Source organism: Anolis carolinensis, chromosome 5, assembly GCF_035594765.1.
Source record: "Anolis carolinensis isolate JA03-04 chromosome 5, rAnoCar3.1.pri, whole genome shotgun sequence".
NCBI classification, from domain to species: domain Eukaryota; kingdom Metazoa; phylum Chordata; class Lepidosauria; order Squamata; family Dactyloidae; genus Anolis; species Anolis carolinensis.
In genome coordinates this window covers 63,948,770-63,970,867 of record NC_085845.1, presented here as the reverse complement: position 1 = coordinate 63,970,867, position 22,098 = coordinate 63,948,770, and the positions used below count along the sequence as shown (strand labels likewise).

The 22,098-nt window shown below is 40.4% G+C and overlaps 1 protein-coding gene across 23 annotated transcripts in view; it reads right to left on the bottom strand.

The window, feature by feature from the left end:
- tenm3 (teneurin transmembrane protein 3) overlaps positions 1-22,098 on the bottom strand; it is a 1,793,546-nt gene that overhangs the window by 1,699,801 nt on the left and 71,647 nt on the right. For 2 of the 23 annotated variants that reach the window (XM_062982695.1, XM_062982697.1), the window contains exon 2: positions 6,589-6,640. The exons of the other annotated variants lie outside the window; for them this stretch is intronic. The gene's annotated coding sequence lies outside the window, so the exon portion shown is untranslated. The remainder of the gene's footprint in view (positions 1-6,588; positions 6,641-22,098) is intronic. 23 annotated transcript variants of the gene reach the window in all.

Sequence of the window (22,098 nt, the reverse complement as noted above, 5' to 3'; positions counted from 1 at the left end):
AGTGATAAGGGGTTACTGTATAAGTTTTGAGGTAAATCTTAGAAGGAGATGGAGGAATGAACAGGATAAGAGAATAAAAGAAATAGAAACCCTGCAGGACAAACATAAAAGGAATAAGGATAGAAAGATCTGGAGAGAGATAAAGGAAAAACAAAAACAATTAGAAGCATTTGAAGAAAGGAATATCAATATATATGTTAAAAGCTATTCCCAAAGTTGGAATATAAAATCAATGAAGAGGATGGCTTACTATTTGAAAAAGAAAAAAGAAAAAACATGGGTAAAGAGATTGAAAGATGAAAATGGGAAAGAACAAGAGGTGCAATGTAAGATTAGGGAGATAATGGCAAAATATTATAAAGATCTATATAAGGAAGAGAGGGTAGTGCAAGGGAATTTAAATATCAGAGAAAAAATTGCAGAGGAAGACACAGAGTATTAAACCAACCAATAACGCAAGAGGAAACAATAAGAGCAATTAAAGGGTTAAAGGGAGACAAGTCACCAGGGCCAGATGGATTTCCAGCAGAATATTATAAAGCATATATGGAAAAGTTGGCACCACACCTAACAGAGTTGTTTAATGAAATATACACTAAGTAAAAAGTCCCCCTAACATGGAAAGTATCAGAAATTATAACTAATTTTCCCAAAAAGGGAAGAGATTTAACACAACCAGAGTTGTACAGACTCATTAGTCTATGCAATCAGGATTATAAAATATTTAGAAAAAAATTAGCAAAAAGATTGGAAACAATAATGCCAAAAATAATCAGAGGATCAATATGGATTTGTGAAGGGGAAAAAATTGTGGATCCAATAAAAAATGTAGTAATTGCAATGAATCATGCAAATTCGAATAAGGAAAAAAATGGGAATTCTCAAATTGGATGTTTACAAAGCATTTGATAAAGTCATTATCTGTTAAGATTATGTTAACAGTTGAATATGGCAGGAAACTTTTGCAGAACACTGCAACAATTGTACAGCAACTGTAAAGCAAAAATAAGGGTGAATAATGGAAGGACAGGAGAGATACCAATTTTAAATGGTACAAAACAAGGTTGTCCATTATCCCCTACTTTATTTGTAATAGCGATAGAAATGCTAGCTGAAAGCATCAGAAATAGCACCAATTGGACAGGGTACAAAATAGAAAAGGAAGGAGGACAAAAGGAAGAAATGAGACTTAATTTCTTTGCGGATGATGCAATGATTATTACAAGCCAACCGTTAATTATGGTAAAAGATATGATTAAAAATGTACTACATACAAGGATAACAGAAGTGAAGAATATACAAAAGAAAAAATTGTTGACAAATTAATAGCATGTGCACAAATTGTTTTAGTGAGGGGTTGGAAAGATAAAACAAAATGGACTCTGACGAATTGGTATAAGTATAAAGTTGATATGTTAAATGTGGAAATCACTAATTGCAAATGGAATAATATAGATAAAATTGAAAAGATTGCAATAATTAAGGGGATGTGGTTAAGATCTATTTAGAAAACATACTAAGATGTGGAGTGGAAAAATTAAGATTGAGATTGATATTTCAAATGTAACTTCTGTAGTTTGTTGTATAAATTGTATGTACAAGGAGGGGAGGGTGGGAGTGGGATAAAACGACAAAACAACAATAAAAACAAATAAAAAATAAAAAATAAACATTTGGGGAGCCCAGGTTGAGAACCACTGTTTTACTGGCTAGGTACCTCCGCCAAATTATGTACAGTTAAGGTCAATGTACTAGTTACGGTCAGAATTTGGATGTGGCAAGGATTGAATCGCCAGTTAAATTTTCTGCCCTAAGCAGAATTTGACTGTCATTCCTCCATCCCTCCAGTTCTTCCCACTCCAATTACCAGGACATAAATGTACAGTAGAGTCTCACTTATCCAACGTTCTGGATTATCCAACGCATTTTGTAGTCAATGTTTTCAATGCATCATGATATTTTGGTGCTAAATTCGTAAATACAGTAATTACTACATAGCATTAATATGTAATGAACTACTTTTTCTGTCAAATTTGTTGTATAACATGATGTTCTGGTGCTTAATTTGTAAAATCATAACCTATTTTGATGTTCAATAGGCTTTTTCATAATCTCTCCTTGTTATCCAACATATTCACTTATCCAACGTTCTGCCGGCCCGTTTATGTTGGATAAGTGAAACTCTACTGTACTTTCAACCAGAGCATGTTATTTCTGCTCCATCAAATCATAGTGTTTAGAAAAAATGATAAGAAAGGACTTTGGAAAAAATCTTAATTCTCATCACTTTCAAACTTATTTCTGCATTGTTTTGGTGTAATCCTAAATGTTTGCACACATCCTGGAAAGTTCGAGATTTCAAGAAGTTTTGAAGTTTCAGATTTGGGCCATTAAAAAAGTGGAAGCTAGGGAAGAATCTAGAGAGACAAGCCTGCTACGGAACATGATTCCATGCCTTGTAAAAAGCAAACTATTCAGGTGAAAAAATGCTGCAGAATGCTTACACTATAGTCCAGCTTTATATCGAACATGACTTAGGTGTATTAAAATGTCCCATCTGTATGCATACAGGTTAAAATAATGTCAGCATTTTAAAAGAATACTGATCAGATATTTTTTTTTCTTTTCATAATCCTGCCCCTGCTCCAAATATTGCTTTAGTAGAAAATATTCTATGGGAAAATGCACCAAGGTGAGAAGCCCTTATTTATCTAACCCATGCAAAACTCACAACCTAGATTTAGACATCACATAGGGGTTTTTCTTGAAAAAAGCAAATGGCAGAATTCTCTTTCCTCCATTCTTTTCAAAACACATACTTAATGCAATGTTTGATTTAAATCTTTTAAAATGTATACTACAATCCAGTATTATGGTTCAGTAACATAAGTGCTGAAATGGTAAGAGGAATAGTACACATCTTTTGAGAAGACTCAAATAATTCCAATCATTTAACTAACCTATTTAAGGTAATACCATAGAAGTGATTATCTTAGCATTTATTTAAAAGCAATGAGCTATATTTTAAATGAGTATTCATGATCCATCATTTAGATATGCAATTCAAAAATCATTCCATGCAGAAGTAGTACATCAGAAAAGGCTTTTACAATATTTATTTGGAGGAAAATGAAAACTATCAACCTTAGTTATGTTCTAGAATAACAAAAAAAGATCTTAGCTAGCTGTGGATTGCTTCTCAGTAAACGGAACACACTTCCTACAATAATTTGTGCTTTCTATAATATCTATAGCTCTCACTAGTCTTGTCTAGCATGGTCAAAGATGAAGGATGATGGTAATTGTAACTTAACATCATATTCAGTTTTCCACTCTGTCCTATACTGCCTAAAGAATTCAATTTATTTACAATGTATATATACCAACCAGCAATAATAACAAAAAGCTGTTAGGTACTCAGCCCCAAACTCCAGATGACCTTTCCCAGCAGTTTCATGTATGTGTCTATAAAAAGCAGGAGGGAGAGAACTGATACCTGGGAGCAACATAGGGGATGTCTCTAAGAAGGAGGTCAGTTCCCAAATACAGGAGGAAGAATTTGGAGGAATGTGACACATAAAAGTACATAGACCAGTGATCATTCTGTAAGTTTGGAGCTACAGAATCTATTCAAAGCTCTCTTCCTTATCAGTGATGATAAAGAACAGGAATAATAGCAACAGTATGAGCCCTCAGAGAATGTGCAAGTGACGCCAAAAAATTCAACAAATGAATGGCCCCTAATAATAATAATAATACTTTATATGTAACCTGTCCTATCTCCCCAAGGGGACTCAGGTGGCTTCCAATGTTCCTAACAATCTCCAGAGTAGATCTGAGGTACTAGCTTCTTGCTAAGTGGAACATTAGCATTGGTTTGTGAGCCTGACAGAATGTCTTGTCTCCTAGGGCCAATGATGTAACAAACAGGCTCACCACATTTGAACCACTGACATTGCAGGCCTTCAGATATCACAAGGCATTATGAGGCTTTGGATAAGAAGCTGAAGAACCATGATGCAAAGTTGTCATCTTGTATTTCTTCTTAGTTGAAGGACATGACACAGGAAGAGAGAAAAGAATAGTGGGGGCAAAAACCTGTCTCCGGAGATGATGCTGCTGGGAACAATTTGACTTCTTGTATCATGGTCTGTGGTCTGACGAAAATAGACTTCTGGCAAGTGATCCATTGCACCTCACAGGAGTTGTCAGGATTTTTTCATAAGAGTCTGACAAACCTGACTTGGGGGGGGGGGGGTTTGTTAAACTGAGTTATGTGCAGTGTGCAGGAGCAAGACAGTATTCCAGAGGGCAGGAGTTCATCAGGTGCTGGAGACAATTGCCCAACTGTTATAGAGACCGTGATGAATAGTGCAAGAACTTAACGGGGGTTGGGACAATCTGACTAGTAATGAAGGATGAGAGAAACAATCCCCAAGCCAGACTGAGGACGTGGATAATACCTTCCTGGAATAGATAATCAAACATTCTGAAAGAATATATGTAGCAATGATGGGAGATTTCAATTGTCCTGATATTTGTTAAAAGTCATACTCAGGCAAGAATATAAAATCCAACAAATTTATCACTTGTCATGCAGACAATTGTCCTTCCTTGGCACCAGCTCCCTGGAAAACCAGGAAGTCAGTTTGGCTCCTCTCCAAGGGAGGGGATTCTTGGGAACAATTATGCCAACTACATCAGTCATTTTCCCATGCCAGAGGTTGAGCAAGAATCTCTTGCCAGGACAGCAGGAAATCCCTCCAAAGCTATCAGTAATCTTCCTGGATCCCCCCGCGTACGTAGGTTATGAGCCTCAGTAAGTCTAAACCACATCAAAAAGTAAACTGCCCATGGCAATGGAATTATATAATTCCTAAATCTCCACATCACAATTAACTCATCTAGTACAGAAAACTGGCACCAGATTTTTAAATAATTAGAATTTATTAATTATTACACTAGTATTTCCATATACATTTTTTGTTTTGTGATATAAAGACAAAACACCATAACGAGACAAAATGAATAACTGATTATTTTAGCTTGCATTTCTTTCACTAGGCAGCCTCCTCCTTCCTCCTAAAGAGCCCAAGCCCTTAATTGTGCTTCAAGTAATTGGGCTTCAAGAGACAGTCTGCGAGAATGGGCTCTGAGATCTCCTCTCCTGCTGGCCCATCCAAAGGTAGAGAGCATCCACATGCTCCCTTCCCTTCTCTCCTCATCGAGCTTCCTTTGGCGCTTGCCTTCAGCTTGAGGAAGCTGCTCTGTCAGAACCTCATTCACAGTCACCTTCTTTCAACTTAGCCACCCCTTCTGTCACCTGGGCCTGCAAATGGTGTTCTGGCAGCAGTAGCTTCCAGAAACATAGGGTCCAATGCCTCTTCTCCCACCCCTTCCCTTTGCCCAGGATTGGACCTTTCCTTTTTACCTGCTCTTGAAGAGGCTGCTGCTGCCAGACCCATTTGCAATCTCCTTCTTGCAACCCAGCTCCCTGTCGCCTGGGTCTGCAAGGAAGAAAGGATCCAACATTAGGCAAAGGGAGAGGCAAGAATGGCAGTGTTGGATCCTTCCTTCTTTGCCTTGGCTTGAAGCTGCTGCTGCTGGAGCCCCATTTGCAGGTACAGGCAGTGGGGAGCTAGGTTGGAAGAAGGGTATTGTAAATGGGACTCTGGCAGAAGCCTCCCCAAGAAAGCAAGATCATATGCTGGTCAAAGTGAGGGAGCAGGAATTGTGGCATTGGATCCTTCATCTTACCTGCTTTTAAGGCAAGTAAGGAAGTCCTGACCACAGACTGGATTGCAAAGAGGAGGAAGCAGTCAATGTCAGCAGGTATGTGATGATGAGAAACTGAGGGAAGCTCCATCACTGGCTCCTTGTGAAGCAAAAAAAGGGAAGGAAACATGTGAATGATCCCATCTCCCTTTGGATGGGCCAGTGAGAGAGGAGTACTCAGAACCCAAGTGCTAACAGCCAGGGCTCTGTTTGGGGTGAAGAAGAGGGAGGGCAATAAGAGAAAAGGGGTGTGTATGGGGGTTTATGTCTGCAGGGCCCCTTCCTTAACAGCTACACTGAGTTGACTCAGGTTTTCTATGAAAGACCCCCACGGACCACTATTCGGTTCCTTTTGGACCACCTGTGGTCCATGGACTACTGATGGGGAACCACTGATCTAAAATTACATTCTTGCCACTCTCTTGTTCTGGTTCATATCTCAATTTGTCTCTGATTTATCTCTTGGTTAAAATAGTGATTTGAAACTTAAAACATTTACTCACCGAATTTTAACACAGGCGTTCCCTCTTTTATGCTTGAATTTTTTTTTAGTTCACAAGATGTTCCATTGGCTTTTGACCCTAATCACTTGGGAAGTTCTTTTAGAAAGAATTAATATAATGACAAGCTGAAGCCATCCACAGCAGAGGTGCTGTCCCCTGGAATGCCTTTAGGAAGCTATTATATTCCTTTTTCATAGAAGTGACTTTCCAGACTTTGATCTACTAGCAAGATCCAGAACAGACAATGGTTATTAATTTTCAGCCACTACGTGTGATAGTCTAAATTCCCAGAATGTAATGCCATACTTACTTGCATATCTGTAACTGCACTGTTGGTTCAGTGTTTCTCTACCTTGTAGGTCCTGAAAAAAATGTTTTTCCCCACGAATCTGCTGCTGTTGAAATTCTTATTTTCTTTCACTTGACATTGTCATTGAAATTAATTAGTAGTTGGCATCTAATGTTGCCTGCTCCCAATTTCCCAAAATAGTGAATGTCTTGGGGAAGGATGTTGTTTTATTACAAATGTACATGCAGAACATAGTGGAGGCTAACAGACACTCCTACAATAAGCAGTATACGTACTGACCTTTCAATTCCCAGAAATTCATGGTTTCAGTCAATCCTAGTTATAAAGCTCATAAATTAATCTCTGTTCCCAAATTCAGCATTTGTTTCCCACTCTGTATATACTGTTTCTGCAAGACCTCAGTCTAAAGGTGAATTGCCTATTTAGAAATGCATCTCTTCTAATTAATTCTCATTGAGGGAACGTGATTTTACTTTAATATTCATGAACAAATTAACAAAACATGATCACTCAGCAGTTGTAACACTATCTAAAAAGATTTCAGTTATAAATTCCTTTTGAAAAATCCTGTTACTACCAACATTTGTAACTGACACAAAAGATTAACACATCCAAATTGCACAGTATGTCTTGTGTTCTCAGGGAGGATTCTTTAATCTTAATTTTCTAACTACACTAGAGTCTTTGCAACCTGTTCTTAAAGATTTTATGGATATTTGCCTGAGCCCCAATTGCTTCAGCTAAAACCTTTAGGAAATAAGTCTGTGCATCTGCCTGCCCTGAAGGAGAATTTTTACTAACTTCACTACACACTTTAGCATGCTCCTTTATACTCTGCCTTGACTATTAGACATCTTTGCCAACTTCTTTGCATTAAAAGTGCACTTATAACAGTGAAACTGCAGCAGTTATGCTTCTACCTTTACTATAAATGGAAAGAGCAATTTTAAAATCCCCATTTATGTGCTTCTATAGCAGCCATCAGAACCTAAGGCTGATTCTGCTTTTTGTTAAACAGTTCTTCCTCATCAGTATTCTTAGTTTTTCTAGAATTTAACTCCAGTGAATGCAGCTTTAATGTTATACATTGTCAGGAACCTAGACAGAGAAACCAGACATAACTCTTCTAGTGAGAAGAAATATCATATCAATAGTACCTTGGAGAAAAAAAAGATATGATTGTCTTTTTATTACTTGAGTATCTAGATTCACCAAGTAGATTTATTTATATATTTACTTATTCATTCATTCATACATACATACATACCCCTTTTTTCCTAGGCCTGGAAGTCATGCAGAAATGTATGTGATTTCTGTGAGGGGAAAGCAATCCATCCTTGTCCTACCTCCTTTTATCTATATATATAAAAGAGTGATGGCATCACGGCGACCCACAAAACAACAAAACTACAGGCCCCCGAACTTCGAAATTTGACAACACAACCCATCATCCACGCCTCTAGAAAAATAAAGTCCTAATTAGAGGGAGAGGAATACTTACTTTTCTCCAATTGCTGCCAGTTAGAAGGCTAAGCTCCTCCAACTTGGTCTCCTAGCAACCCAATAAAAATAATAAAAAACACTAAAAAAAATTAAAAACACTAAAAAATTAATACAATAAAATACTATAATAACAGAAAATAACTAAAAATAATACAGGAAAGTAATAAAATATAATATTTAAAAAGATAACTTACAATAAAATTAATTTAAAAATACAAAAAACGTCAAATAAAAATTACACAACAATTTTTAACCAATGCCACCACCACTTTGCCACAGCAACGCGTGGCCGGGCACAGCTAGTAATTATATATTGCTGCTCCTTACAAACATGTACCATGCAGTTCTAAAAAGCAGCAGGAAAGAGGTTCAGAGTAAGCATTGTACTGCAAAAGTCAGTTCTGTAAAATGAGATGGTTGTTTCCTTCTTAATAGTACAAGTTTACCACATTCTTAGAGCCTTGAGGTGACTTACAATAAAGTCACATATCAATAGTCACAAAACCCATAGTACAGTGATACACTGGACTTAAGAGTTTAAATAGTTCCATGACCAAGCTCTTAACTCAAAATGCTCTTATCTCAAAGTGAATTTTCCCACTGAAATGATTTGAAATGGGAATCTAATTTGATCTGCATTCCGAACTTGCCCTCCAATTTTTTGGTTACGTTTTCAAACAAGAAAATATACTTTATAAATAACAAACAATGTATAACTGCACATTCACATAGAACAATAAAAAAGAAAGATTAACTTTGAAATGTTAGAAGCACAAAGTTGTGTTAAGGAAGCACAAAGTGAAGAGGTAAAAGCATCACTTTCTTCATACTGTACTCATTCCACCCTCCCTCTCTCTCTTGTTCGCTTTCCCTCTCTCTCATGAAGCCAAACATACCAGGAATAAAACCCACAAAAATCAACTAACCCAAAGTTCATCAAAGTGGGCATGAGCAAAGCAAATAACAATCTCCCAAAACAGACAAGAGCACGAGGCCTGAGGCACAGAGGCTGCTCCTTGAAGTCCTAAAGCCCTGTACTCTCATGCTAGCACTCCCTCTGGCACTAGCTCTTAACTAAAAATGCTGCTCTTATGTCAAAGCAAAACCTGGGCCGAACAACAGCTTTTAAGTAGAAGTTCCACTGTAATATATTCAAAGTTAGGATTTTTACTATTATATGTATTACTGAAAAGGCCTTGTTTCAAACATTGTATTACCACCCCTTTTGTCAACCATATTGTTCTTTTGGAATTGATAAGGGGCTGAACTGAGTTCATGGCACAATTGTTCCAAAATTTAATTCCAATTTCTCAGTGTTCAACCAAGTTTGCTCTATACACTTTTGCATCTTCTCTGCTTTCCCTTGAAGGTAGATGTTAAACTCAAGGTGGAGTTTAAAACTTGAAAAATAGAACGGGATCTGAATACATATACACACATTTGGGTATCTAAATGTTCTCTAAAGTCATGAAAAGAAACTTGCAAGTAAATGAGCCACCAAACAGAGCATGTGTGTGTGTGTGTGTGTGTGTGTGTATACACACATACATACACACATGCATACCCCCCCAAAAAAACCTGAGTTTGTTGGCCTAGTGATTTTTTCAAATATGAGAAATATTTGCAAACAATACTACTAAAACATATATCACTTACATTTCTCCTACAATTTTGTGTGCTTGATCTCTTGTGAATGAAGAAATTTCAGTTTTAACTAAAAGGGAGATGAGAATTACATTCTTCTCTCTGTATTATTTATTCACCATTCACTATATTGCCTTGGGTTGCTAACAGATTTAGTCAAACGACATTAAGATGTGTGCTAGATTACCACTTCTGAGTTAGAGTGTTCAGTCACTGTTTCCCCAACTCTTACATTGACAACCACAGCCTCAATGAGAATATTTTATTTATAATTGATATGTATATATTTTATAGTTTTATAATATTGTGTTTAACTGTTATTATTTCAATCTGGAATTGAATTATTGCCATAGTTTATAAGCCGCCTTGAGTACCCTTTCAGGGGTGAGAAGAGTGAGGTATAAAGACAGCAAATAAATAAATAAATAGTACTTTTAGTGGAGCCCACATAGATGCCCAAAACCTTAACAACCTTTCTCTGCTAGTGCTGAATTATCCATCAACCAGTTGTTTGGTGGGCTGGGATGGGTTGTGTAATTTCAGATGTCAGTGTACAGAGAGCGGAGCAAATCCTCCTCACATATTAGCCATCCCTACAAATGTGTGAGAAAGGTAAAAGAGAGATATGTGTGAATGGCAGTTTATTGAGAGATTAAGCAAGGAGGAGAAAGATGAAATGAGGAACGCATTTGTATGAAAATGGAGGGCAAAATTGGGGGCAAGGGAGATAGCAGGTTTGGTAACGTCTTCACCATCCAAAACCCCAACTACCACCAGTTTACAGGCAGTAACAAGATATAGCATTAACATATGGTTTATTAGACTAAAGTGTAAAAACATAAAGTGAAGCAGTAGTATTTTAATTTGTACATATTTCTCAAGCATACACATCTCTTTTCAATCAGCTAACAAAAATAGTATCTGTGATGAACCATGGGCCTTGTAGTCCTGCTCAGGACATTGTAATCCCTGATGAAGATGAAAACTTGGGTTTTTTACCTTCCCAGTCTGAACTGGATTCCTCTCAGCCAGATCCTTCCCAGGCAGATCTGGAAACCTTGCACCTGCAAGAAAGTTGTGCCCCAGAAGTATGTCAAACAACCCCAGAGCCTACTTCTCCCGTGTTCTTGCGCCGGGAGTTTTGTAAACAACAGAGAAGTTTGGATTCAGCTTCGCGCAGGAGTGCGAGGATAGCAGCTAAGAATGTTGCCAATTAACATTGGTTCTCGTGAGAATCTTTAAGGAGTTTAACATCTGGTCTCAGAGTTTAGCTTTCGTTTCTGATTCCCAGAGAACCGCTTTGGTGAGAAAGTTGGACTCTATATAGGTGTTTTGCCCGCGTAGCAACTTCGCGGAGTCAATTCGTCAGCCTACGGAGCGAGTTGTGTCTGGACAGCGCGCTCCGATTCAAGCCTCGCTTCAGCTCAAGCCTTGCCTTGCTATCCAGCCTTCGCCTTGCTTCCCAGCCTTTGTTTACCTACGGACTTTGCCTTGTTTCCCAGGACTAATCCTTGCCTTGTTTCACGGATTTTACCAAGTTATTCCACGGACCTTGTTCTTGTTCTTAGTTACCTTGTTCCACGTTCAAGCCTTGTTTCAAGTATTAAGTTATTTCCTAGCCACGCTCAAGTTTTATGGACTAAGGACCTTGTCATCTCCCCTCACTTTGCTTGGCAAAGTGAGTGTTTCGGTTATTGGATTACAACTTTGGACCTTAATATTTCTTATTGGACATTGCTTTTTTGGACTAATTCTGACCTTTCCTGAAGGGTCTAATTCTGGACTATTTTCTATACTTGTTTTTATTAACTTTATATATTCCTTCAATAAAGATATTAGTTAGATTCTGGCCTCTGTGTATGGTTATTGGTGCCTCTGCCGCCTGGGTCGTGACAGTTTGACTCCGCCACCCATAAGCACCAACTAACCGAGGCCAGGATGTCTACCGGAGCCGCGCCGGCTGGACAGCCGCTCAGCTACACCATCAGCAAGGACGAAGTGGACCGCATCCGTGACAGACTCAACGCGCAGGATGGAGAAATAAAAGGGTTGAGGGAGCGCGGAGTTCGCCTCCCGGCCATGGCGTTGCCTACCAAGTTTTCTGGAGAAGCTGCTAAGGTTCATGTTTTCCGCCGCCAATGTCAAGCTTATCTAGAGGCCCGTGATGCCGAGTTTCCCCAAGAAGACATCAAGGTGGCGTGGGTCTACAGTCTTCTAGACGGACCAGCGGCTAGCTGGGCGACGGCCCTGTTTGATCAAGCCTCCCCCCACCTAAGTTCAGCACAACGCTTCTTGGATCACCTTAAGGAGACCTGGGGAATCGAGGACAATTTGGAGGCAGCCGGTCACAAACTCCGGCGCCTCCTTCAAGGAGACAGACCCATGTCTCAGTACATAGCCGAGTTCCGCGTGCTGGCCCACAACACCGGCTGGAACGATGTAGCCCTCAGAGGACAATTTCGGGAGGGTCTCAACATTGAAATGCTGGAAGAAATCTCCAAGGTGGATCCTCCCCAGACCCTCGAGGCACTCATTGATCAATGTTTACGGGCTGAAGTCATGATTGCCAACAGGAAACAATGGGTTCGAGGCCAGGGCGGTAGAGCCGGGGCAAAACCCCCCGCTCCCGCCAGTGTTCAGCCACGTCCGGTGTGGAGACCCCCGCCGCCAACCCCATACCCCAGAGGAGGCGAGGAGGTGCCGATGCAGTTGGGCAATGTGCGTCCCAGACTAGATGCCGCCGAGAAGGCCCGTCGTCAACGCTTGAACCTCTGCTGGTACTGCGGGAACGGGGGCCACTTCGCCAGAGAGTGCCCAGCCAAAGGGAAGCCTGCCGCCCGTCTTGCGGCGGCGTCCTCCACGGAGTCGAAGGCGTCTGAGCCGACTGGCACACAGCCGGCGGGGGAAGCCAACGACCGGGTGTAGAGAGGCTCGCCAACCCGGTCAAAAAATCCATCCAAGAGCCGCCAACCGGGGTCCTGTTCCTTCTCGTGGTCACATTATGGTCAGCAAAAAGGGGACCCGTCATGATCCACGCCATGATAGACTCTGGAGCTACCAACAATTTCATCGATAGAGAGTATGCCGACTCTCTGGGATTACAATATCATGATTTCAAGAATGCCCGTGTGGTGCAAGCCATAGACGGCCGTCCCCTCAAGACGGGCCCCGTAAGCCAGTGGTCGGAACCCACCAGGATGTGGATAAGGGAACATATGGAAGAGATTTCCTTCTTTGTTACCGAGGTTCCCCATTTCCCTGTGATTTTGGGAATTCCATGGCTGACACTCCACGACCCTAACATCTCCTGGTCCAACAGAGAACTGCAGTTTGCTTCACCGTACTGCCAAAACCATTGCCTCGTAGCCAAGGTATGCCATGCCACAGACTCCGAGCCCATCATCACCTTGCCAAAGAAGTACTCCGAGTATTGGGATGTATTCAATGAGAAAGAAGCCGAAAAATTACCCCCACATAGACCTTATGACTGTGCCATTGACTTGGTGGAGGGGGCCCCGATCCCGCGAGGGCATCTCTACTCCCTGACTGAACCAGAGCAAGAAGCTCTCAGGGAATTCTTAGAGACAAACCTTCGCAAGGGGTTCATCAGACCCTCTCAATCCCCAGCCGCCTCCCCAGTGATGTTTGTGAAGAAGAAGTCAGGGGAATTACGCTTGGTGGTGGACTACAGAGCATTGAACAATATCACCAAGCGGAACAGCTATCCCCTGCCCTTAATCTCGGATCTACTGGACCGACTTCGAGGAGCCAAGGTCTACACCAAGCTGGATCTTCGGGGGGCTTATAATCTAGTTCGCATCAGAGAAGGGGACGAGTGGAAGACCGCCTTCCAGACTAAATTCGGATTATTCGAGTCCCGAGTTATGAATTTCGGTTTATGCGGAGCTCCCGCAACGTTCCAGCATTTTGTCAACGATATTTTTCAGGACTATCTAGACAGATTCTTGATAATCTACCTGGACGATTTTTTGGTGTTTTCCAGATCACAATCAGAACATGAGAACCACGTCAAAATGGTGTTGCAACGACTGCGGGATCATGGACTTTATGCCAAGCTAGAAAAATGCGCTTTTGATCTACAAGAGGTAGATTTCCTTGGCTACCGCATCTCGCCTCTAGGGCTTTCCATGGATCCAGCCAAAGTTTCAGCAGTATTGGAATGGCGGGCGCCAACTAACAAGAAAGAGGTGCAGCGTTTCTTGGGGTTCGCGAACTACTACCGCAAGTTCATTCCAGATTTTGCCCGCTGGTCCGACCCCATCACTAGCTGCATCCGTGGAAAGCAGCCTTTCCGCTGGACTGATCAAGCAGAGAAAGGGTTCCAGCAACTGAAGAAACTATTCACCTCCCAGCCAATTCTACAGCACCCAAATCCTGGAACCCCTTTTGTGGTGCAAGCGGACGCCTCTGATGTGGCAATTGGGGCTGTACTCTTACAACCGGTGGGAGATCACCTCCACCCCTGTGCCTTTTATTCTCGTCAACTAACCACACCAGAGAGAAATTACACCATTTTGGAAAAAGAACTACTGGCCATAAAGGCAGCCTTTGAAACTTGGAGACATTGGCTAGAAGGGGCCAAATTCCCCATTGAAGTCCACACTGATCATCGTAATCTAGAACATCTAAGAACTGCCCGCAAACTAAATCAGAGGCAGCAACGTTGGGCTTTATTCTTTGAACGTTTCAACTTCCAGATCCATTATGTGACCCCAGCTCAAACCAAGCAAGCAGACGCCCTGTCACGTAAACCGGAATACGCTGCAGGACGCAAGGAGACCTTTGAATCCCAACTGCTACAACCTGAGAACTTTGCCACGCTCACAGTGGGGAACACCAAATCCAGTCCCATTGGTTCAACTTCCCCTACTCCAGGACCCATCTGTGCTCAAGAAATCAGGGCTAGTCAGCAAGCAGATGCCTGGGCGCAGGACCAACTTCGCCAAGGTCTGCATTTTCCCTTTTCGCTTAAAGATGGGCTGCTCTGCTATAGAAATCATGTTTATATCCCACCCGGACCGGGCAGGGAAAAAGCGCTTCGTCTGTGTCATGACTGCAAACCAGCAGGACACTTCGGACTATTTAAAACCATGCATTTGATCCTAAGAGATTTTTGGTGGCCCAAGATCCGCAAGGATGTGGAAAAATATGTCAACACCTGCCCAGTATGCCAGCGCTCCAAGATACGAAGGGAGAAGCCCTCAGGGCTTTTGCACCCCCTTCCTACCCCATCTCGCCCATGGGAAATAATTTCCGCGGATTTCATCACTGACCTACCACCTTCCTGTGGATTCACCACGATCTTAGTGGTGGTGGACCTATTCACCAAGTTAGCCCATTTCATTCCCTGCGAAGGCCTCCCCACGGCCAAAGAAACTGCGGATCTATTTCTTCAGCATGTTTTCAGACTACATGGATTGCCCAAGAGTTTAGTCACAGACCGTGGATCTCAATTCACCTCTCGTTTTTGGAAGGCACTACAAAAACTACTGGGCATAGACTCTCGCTTATCTTCAGCTCATCATCCCCAAACAGATGGGCAAACGGAGCGCACCAATGCCACTTTGGAGCAGTATCTTCGCTGTTATGTAAACTACCAACAGGACAATTGGGCTTCTCTGTTACCACTGTCTGAGTTTGCCTACAATAATGGAGTTCAAGCTTCTACAAAAGAAACGCCGTTCTTTGCAAACTACGGTTTCCATCCACGTTTCTTTCCCCCTGTCATTGAAACTTCAGAAGTTCCCGCAGCAGAGGATTGGCTGCAGGAACTCACAGCGGTGCAACAACTTTTGCTCCAGCAACTGGACCAAGCCAAGGAGGACTATAAACGCCACGCTGACAAACACCGCCAGCCGGGCCCCGAAATCAAGGTAGGAGATCGGGTTTTTCTGTCCACTCGCTTTCTGCCCTCCCACCGCCCATGCCGGAAGTTAGATGCCCGCTTCATTGGCCCCTATCCAGTGGTGGCGCAATTAAACCCCGTGACTTTCAAACTCCAACTTCCGCGTTCAATGCGCATTCACCCAGTGTTTCACCGTTCCCTGCTCCTTCCGGCGGATGGTGTGCGTCCTGATACAGACCAACCGGCCCCCCCTCCTGTTTTGATGAATGGGGAGGAGGAGTTCGAGGTTGAGGACATTTTGGATTCTCGCTTTCATCGCCGCCGCCTACAATATCTCATTGACTGGGTGGGTTTTGGGCCTGAGGAACGCTCTTGGGAAGACGCCTCCACAGTCCATGCTCCTGATCTAACCCGTCGCTTCCATCTGACCTATCCCACCAAACCGCGACCTCGCGCCTCGGGGAGAGGACCCCAGTTTGGGAGGGGCCCTGAGGAGGGGGATAGTGTGATGAACCATGGGCCTTGTAGTCCTGCTCAGGACATTGTAATCCCTGATGAAGATGAAAACTTGGGTTTTTTACCTTCCCAGTCTGAACTGGATTCCTCTCAGCCAGATCCTTCCCAGGCAGATCTGGAAACCTTGCACCTGCAAGAAAGTTGTGCCCCAGAAGTATGTCAAACAACCCCAGAGCCTACTTCTCCCGTGTTCTTGCGCCGGGAGTTTTGTAAACAACAGAGAAGTTTGGATTCAGCTTCGCGCAGGAGTGCGAGGATAGCAGCTAAGAATGTTGCCAATTAACATTGGTTCTCGTGAGAATCTTTAAGGAGTTTAACATCTGGTCTCAGAGTTTAGCTTTCGTTTCTGATTCCCAGAGAACCGCTTTGGTGAGAAAGTTGGACTCTATATAGGTGTTTTGCCCGCGTAGCAACTTCGCGGAGTCAATTCGTCAGCCTACGGAGCGAGTTGTGTCTGGACAGCGCGCTCCGATTCAAGCCTCGCTTCAGCTCAAGCCTTGCCTTGCTATCCAGCCTTCGCCTTGCTTCCCAGCCTTTGTTTACCTACGGACTTTGCCTTGTTTCCCAGGACTAATCCTTGCCTTGTTTCACGGATTTTACCAAGTTATTCCACGGACCTTGTTCTTGTTCTTAGTTACCTTGTTCCACGTTCAAGCCTTGTTTCAAGTATTAAGTTATTTCCTAGCCACGCTCAAGTTTTATGGACTAAGGACCTTGTCATCTCCCCTCACTTTGCTTGGCAAAGTGAGTGTTTCGGTTATTGGATTACAACTTTGGACCTTAATATTTCTTATTGGACATTGCTTTTTTGGACTAATTCTGACCTTTCCTGAAGGGTCTAATTCTGGACTATTTTCTATACTTGTTTTTATTAACTTTATATATTCCTTCAATAAAGATATTAGTTAGATTCTGGCCTCTGTGTATGGTTATTGGTGCCTCTGCCGCCTGGGTCGTGACAGTATCAAGAAATCAAACAAGTCAATTTAAAATAATATTTCTCTTAGACAATGAAAATTTACAAGTACATTCACAAAAGGTATTACTTTTGTTTTAAAACTCAGTAAGTAAATATGTGGAATAAGAATGTTATCCTATAACTTTTTGTTCTTCTTTTGGCATGATAGGTCTATTTAGCTTATCTTCGTTCTCTTTATCTCTCTGACCCTTAGCAGTGTAACTACTCAAGCTGCAAACAGACCACAAAGTAATTTGTTTTCCTTATGTTTTTAGAGCCACTAGCCTAGTACACTAATTAGAAATAAAATGGTTGACCCATAAAGAAAATAGTAGGAAATCTGAAATGAAGGCATTATCCAACACTTCATGCTCCTTAGTGATGCCTTTTTAAATATTTCAGACATCCTATAAATAATTAAAACCTCACCACAGCAAATTATGTCCTATTATGCAAATAAACAGCCTCCTCCCCAGTTTCATTAGAGATTCTAAATGACAAGCTGAACAGTTTAAACATGCCAAGGTATTGCACTGAGCCGGGAAATCTTTCAATAATTTTTTAATTGTTAGTGCCAAGTTTCATGTGGATTTTTACTCTAACACTTTAATTTGCATGAGCAAATAAACCTTTAATAAACCTTTTGTAAGTGGTGAAAATGCATCACTTAATTAAATTTGATTTGTTGTGAGACTATTGCACATCATGAATATTTAAGGTCTGCAAACGCAATATTTGGCTAATAGGAATTCATTCAATTTCTGACAAAGAAAATTGTACTTAATGCAACACCTGTACTGCACATACCTTTAGACTTCTTTTTAGAAAACAGATTTGATTCTGTTTCAGTAAATGTCTCCTACCCAGACACCCATCCTGAATATACATTTGCAGTCAAAACCATGTAGAATAAAATGACAGGAGCATATGGGAGTTGATAAATTATTATAAGATTGGATAAGATTTGCAAAAGAACACATATGGCCTCCATAAAAGGATGAGCCATCAATTCTTTGTCAATATAAGCTAAATGTATTAATATTTCAACATATTATTGTGGACCCAATAATTTTTTTCAACTAACAATGAAATGGGCAACTGTGCTCCTCTAGGTTTTGTTGGACTATGACTCCCACCATCCATTACTGGATGAGTATTCCTTAGCCATAATTCAAAAGTACTGTATTACACTTTTGGTTTCTGATGGTTCAATATATACAACCTTTGTTTCATGCACAAAATTATTACAATTATTGTGTATAAAATTACCTTCAGTCTATGTATTTCACGTTTAGACTTAGGTCTAATCTTCAAGATATCTTATTTTATATATGCAATTATTCTAAAATCCCCAAAATCCAAAATGCAGAGCACTGCTGGTCTCATTCATTTTGAATAAGGGATGCTCAAGCTGAATCAACAGCTATGCTGGCTAGGGTGGGTCTGGGTAAAACTGAACCACTCAAAATATAGCAATCTAGAAATGCCAGGTATACAGATACAAGCTTATTCCATTAAGACAGTTTTTAGGTTTCCATTTCCAGTTGTAATATATATGATTTAATTGTAACTAGTACCTGCAAACTATTTTTTCCATATCTCTTAAATTGTGGAAATCTAATTCTAAACCCTGCCAAAGAAACCATGGAACAGGAACAAAGATAAGAAGCTGTGCCATTATTAGACCTTAGATTTATATGAACAAGACTGATTCTGATGAACAAGAGAAAGCTCAAGTATTACAAAATCCACAGACGTAGTTGCCAGGATATGTATTTCCTGTGAATAAGAAGAAGCATCTAAGTTTTCAACCCACATGGTTCAACAGATTTCTTTGGTTAACCTACTCATTTGAAGACTGCATGGCCTCTGGAAGCTTTTAAACAGAGGTTGGATGGCAATTTGTCAGGAGCACTTTGATTGTGCTTTGAAATAATTTCAGGAGAGCTTTGACACAGCAAGATCAGTGGTGCAGTCTATGGATGGAGAAGTTAGGATTCCTCGCATCTGTTCAAAGCAGAGTTGTAAAAGAAACATCCAGGCAACTTCACCAACACCAACAGAATATTGTAGGATAAATGTATGCAGCTCATTTCTGTACTTTTTTGCAGTCAGCTTCCAGAAAGGCTTACAAGGCACAGGGAAGAAGTTCAGGAACTACAAGTGTTCCTCCTTATTAATAGGGGCCATTTAAAATCCAACTTGAACAAATGGACAGAACTTCAGAATGAATGTCTTCAAAATACTGACATAATGATGGAAGAATTTGACCTGTGGTGTAGAAAATGGGAAAATATTTCACCTGCAGAAAAACCATTAAATGCACTAGAAGCATATTTTGTCTGTGATAGACAATTGATTTTGAATATGAAGAAATTTCTTAGATTTCTGCAACATTGCTAGTGCCCACAGCTGCAAATGAAAGTTCATTTTCAACTCTTAAATGTTTGAAAATATACATAAGAAGCACATGGGGCAAGAAAGACTGACTGGACTTGCATTCTTGAGTGTCCACTGAAGCTTATAGATGGAGACTGATTTCTGTCAAAGTGTATTGACACAGTTTTCAAGTTTTTCCAACAGGCGTTGTGATATTCTTTTGTAACCACTAAATTACCAATTAAGAGTCATTTTCAGGTTTTTTAGACTTTAAACTTTGTCACTAAATTGAAATTTGATTTAATTTAATTACATCTATATAAAATATAGAATGAGTCATAGAATTCTAATTATTTCATGATTCACTTTTTAAAAGTTTCAACCACCCCCAAATTCTTTTTCTAGCTATGGGCCTGCATACCACTACAGATGTAGAAAACTGTTCCTAGAAATATTGCATAAGGATACTTCAGTATTAAGGAGCCCCCGGTGGCACAGCAGGTTAAACCGCTGAGCTGCTGGATTTGCTGACCGAAAGGTCGGTGGTTCAAATTCAGGGAGCAGAGTGAGCTCCCTCTGGTAGCCCCAGCTTCTGCCAACCTAGCAGTTTGAAGACATGCAAATGTGAATAGCTCAATAGGTACCCCTCCGGTGGGAAGGTAATGGTGCTCCATGCAGTCATGCTGGCCACATGACCTTGGAGGTGTCTATGGAAAACGCTGGCTCTTCAGCTTAGAAATGGAGATGAGCACGAACCCCCAGAGTGGGACACAACCAGATATCAGGGAAAAACCTTTATCTACTTCCGTATTTCCTTCAGTTTATAGAACAAAGCATACATAAGTGGGAACATGATTAGGAGTACATTGGCACACATAATGAAGATTCTGAATATGGTGTCGTAATAGTTATAGATATGTCCACAGGTCTATCAAGGGTTTAAAGACAAAAGTATCAAACACAAAGGTGCTAGAGTTGTGCTAGAGCCGCTGGTTATTCACAACCAGGGTAGATTCATTCAATCCATTATTAAGTGGCAAGTCAACATAGAGGCTTATCACATTGATCATGGAGTCTTCTCAAGTCAGGACTAACAACAGGATTGAGGCCCATATTGTTTGAGGTCCCACGTGTGCCCTTATCATTCCATTTTTAATCATTTTAAAGCCCATTGCCACATAGAATTTACCTAAAATATGAGGAAACCATGTACAAGTTTAGCTAATCTTTACCACTCAATACAGCTACACCTGCTATACAGAGGACAATAAGGGAAGAATTCATTCTGCAGAAGGTTAGATTTTTTTTTTTGGCAACAAATTTCTAAATTGAAATATGATCCCATTAAACACAACAGCAGTGAGGTCATCATTGATATTAAACTTTGAGTGAGCAATAAAGTTGCCAGAGATGCTCATCAGCATTGCAAACAGAACTTATTTCTTTAGACTTGCTGCACTATTCACCTCTTGATTGGATGCAAACAGAATTGCAAATACAGTACGCCCATGTTAATTCTGACTTATCAGGGCAAGAAGTTCTGGCTTAATCAGGTATTTCTTTCTCCCCAGGCTAACAAAAACTTAACTGAAAGCAAACCTGACCAAGTAGAAAGTGCAAAATTACATATAACAGAGAAAGTGCTGCTTCCAGTACATAATTTCATTTATTCAGCATTCAAGATTTTTTAAACCCTTGTTTTTCCATTCCAAGTACAATGGAAAGATTATGTACATCATACTACTCATGATTTCTCTGGGGATAACAGATTTAATTAGTGTTTTTCTTTTATGAAAGCATTTGTGTCAGCACATTTTATGAAATATTTTTCCTAGTGTTGAAGTCTCTTGTATTTAGAGTCAAGTGAAGTAAGCTCAAATGATAGAGCCTTGTTAAAATGTATTCCTGTTTTAATTCTCATTGTCAGTGCTATGCAATGCTGCAATAATTGATATAGAAGACTGATAAATGCTAGTTTTAACATAAAACATTTTAAACATACAGGAAACTAAAGAAAACTGTACAATCTTATAGCAAAATGTATATGGGTTACAGAAAAACCCACTGTGCTGTTTTAAAGCAGAAAATAATTTTACAATGCTTTGAAGGAAAAATACTATGTAGACTCTTGCTCCTTTCCCTTCAAACAGAAAGGGAAGCATTTCTAGAAATCTTTCACACTGTGTCTATATGTGAGGAGGGAGATTACGAGAATTGCTTGTGGATGTTTTCCAGATTTCGGTGAGACCAACCAATCAGGGGTCAGTCACACAAAAGATATAAGACATAAAACCTTTTGTTCAAGCATATAGACATATTTCTCCTTAGTTCATAATGTATGCATGCTATGAATCTTATAATTATGGTTTCCAGTTTTATCCAAATGGGTAAAGTATGTTTATCAGGTTCAAAGTAAACCATATTAAACCATAAAATGGGTTAGATGAGGATAATTTCAATCAAATAATCTGGTTTCCTCAGATGATGTAATTTCCTTGTCCACACACACCTTATGCATCTTTCTTTATTACTATAGAAACACTGCAAAACTCTACAAGGATGAAAAACATATATATTTAGATATTACAGTATATTACAAATAAAAGATCTGCAATACTTGAAACAAAGATCACCAAATAAATAA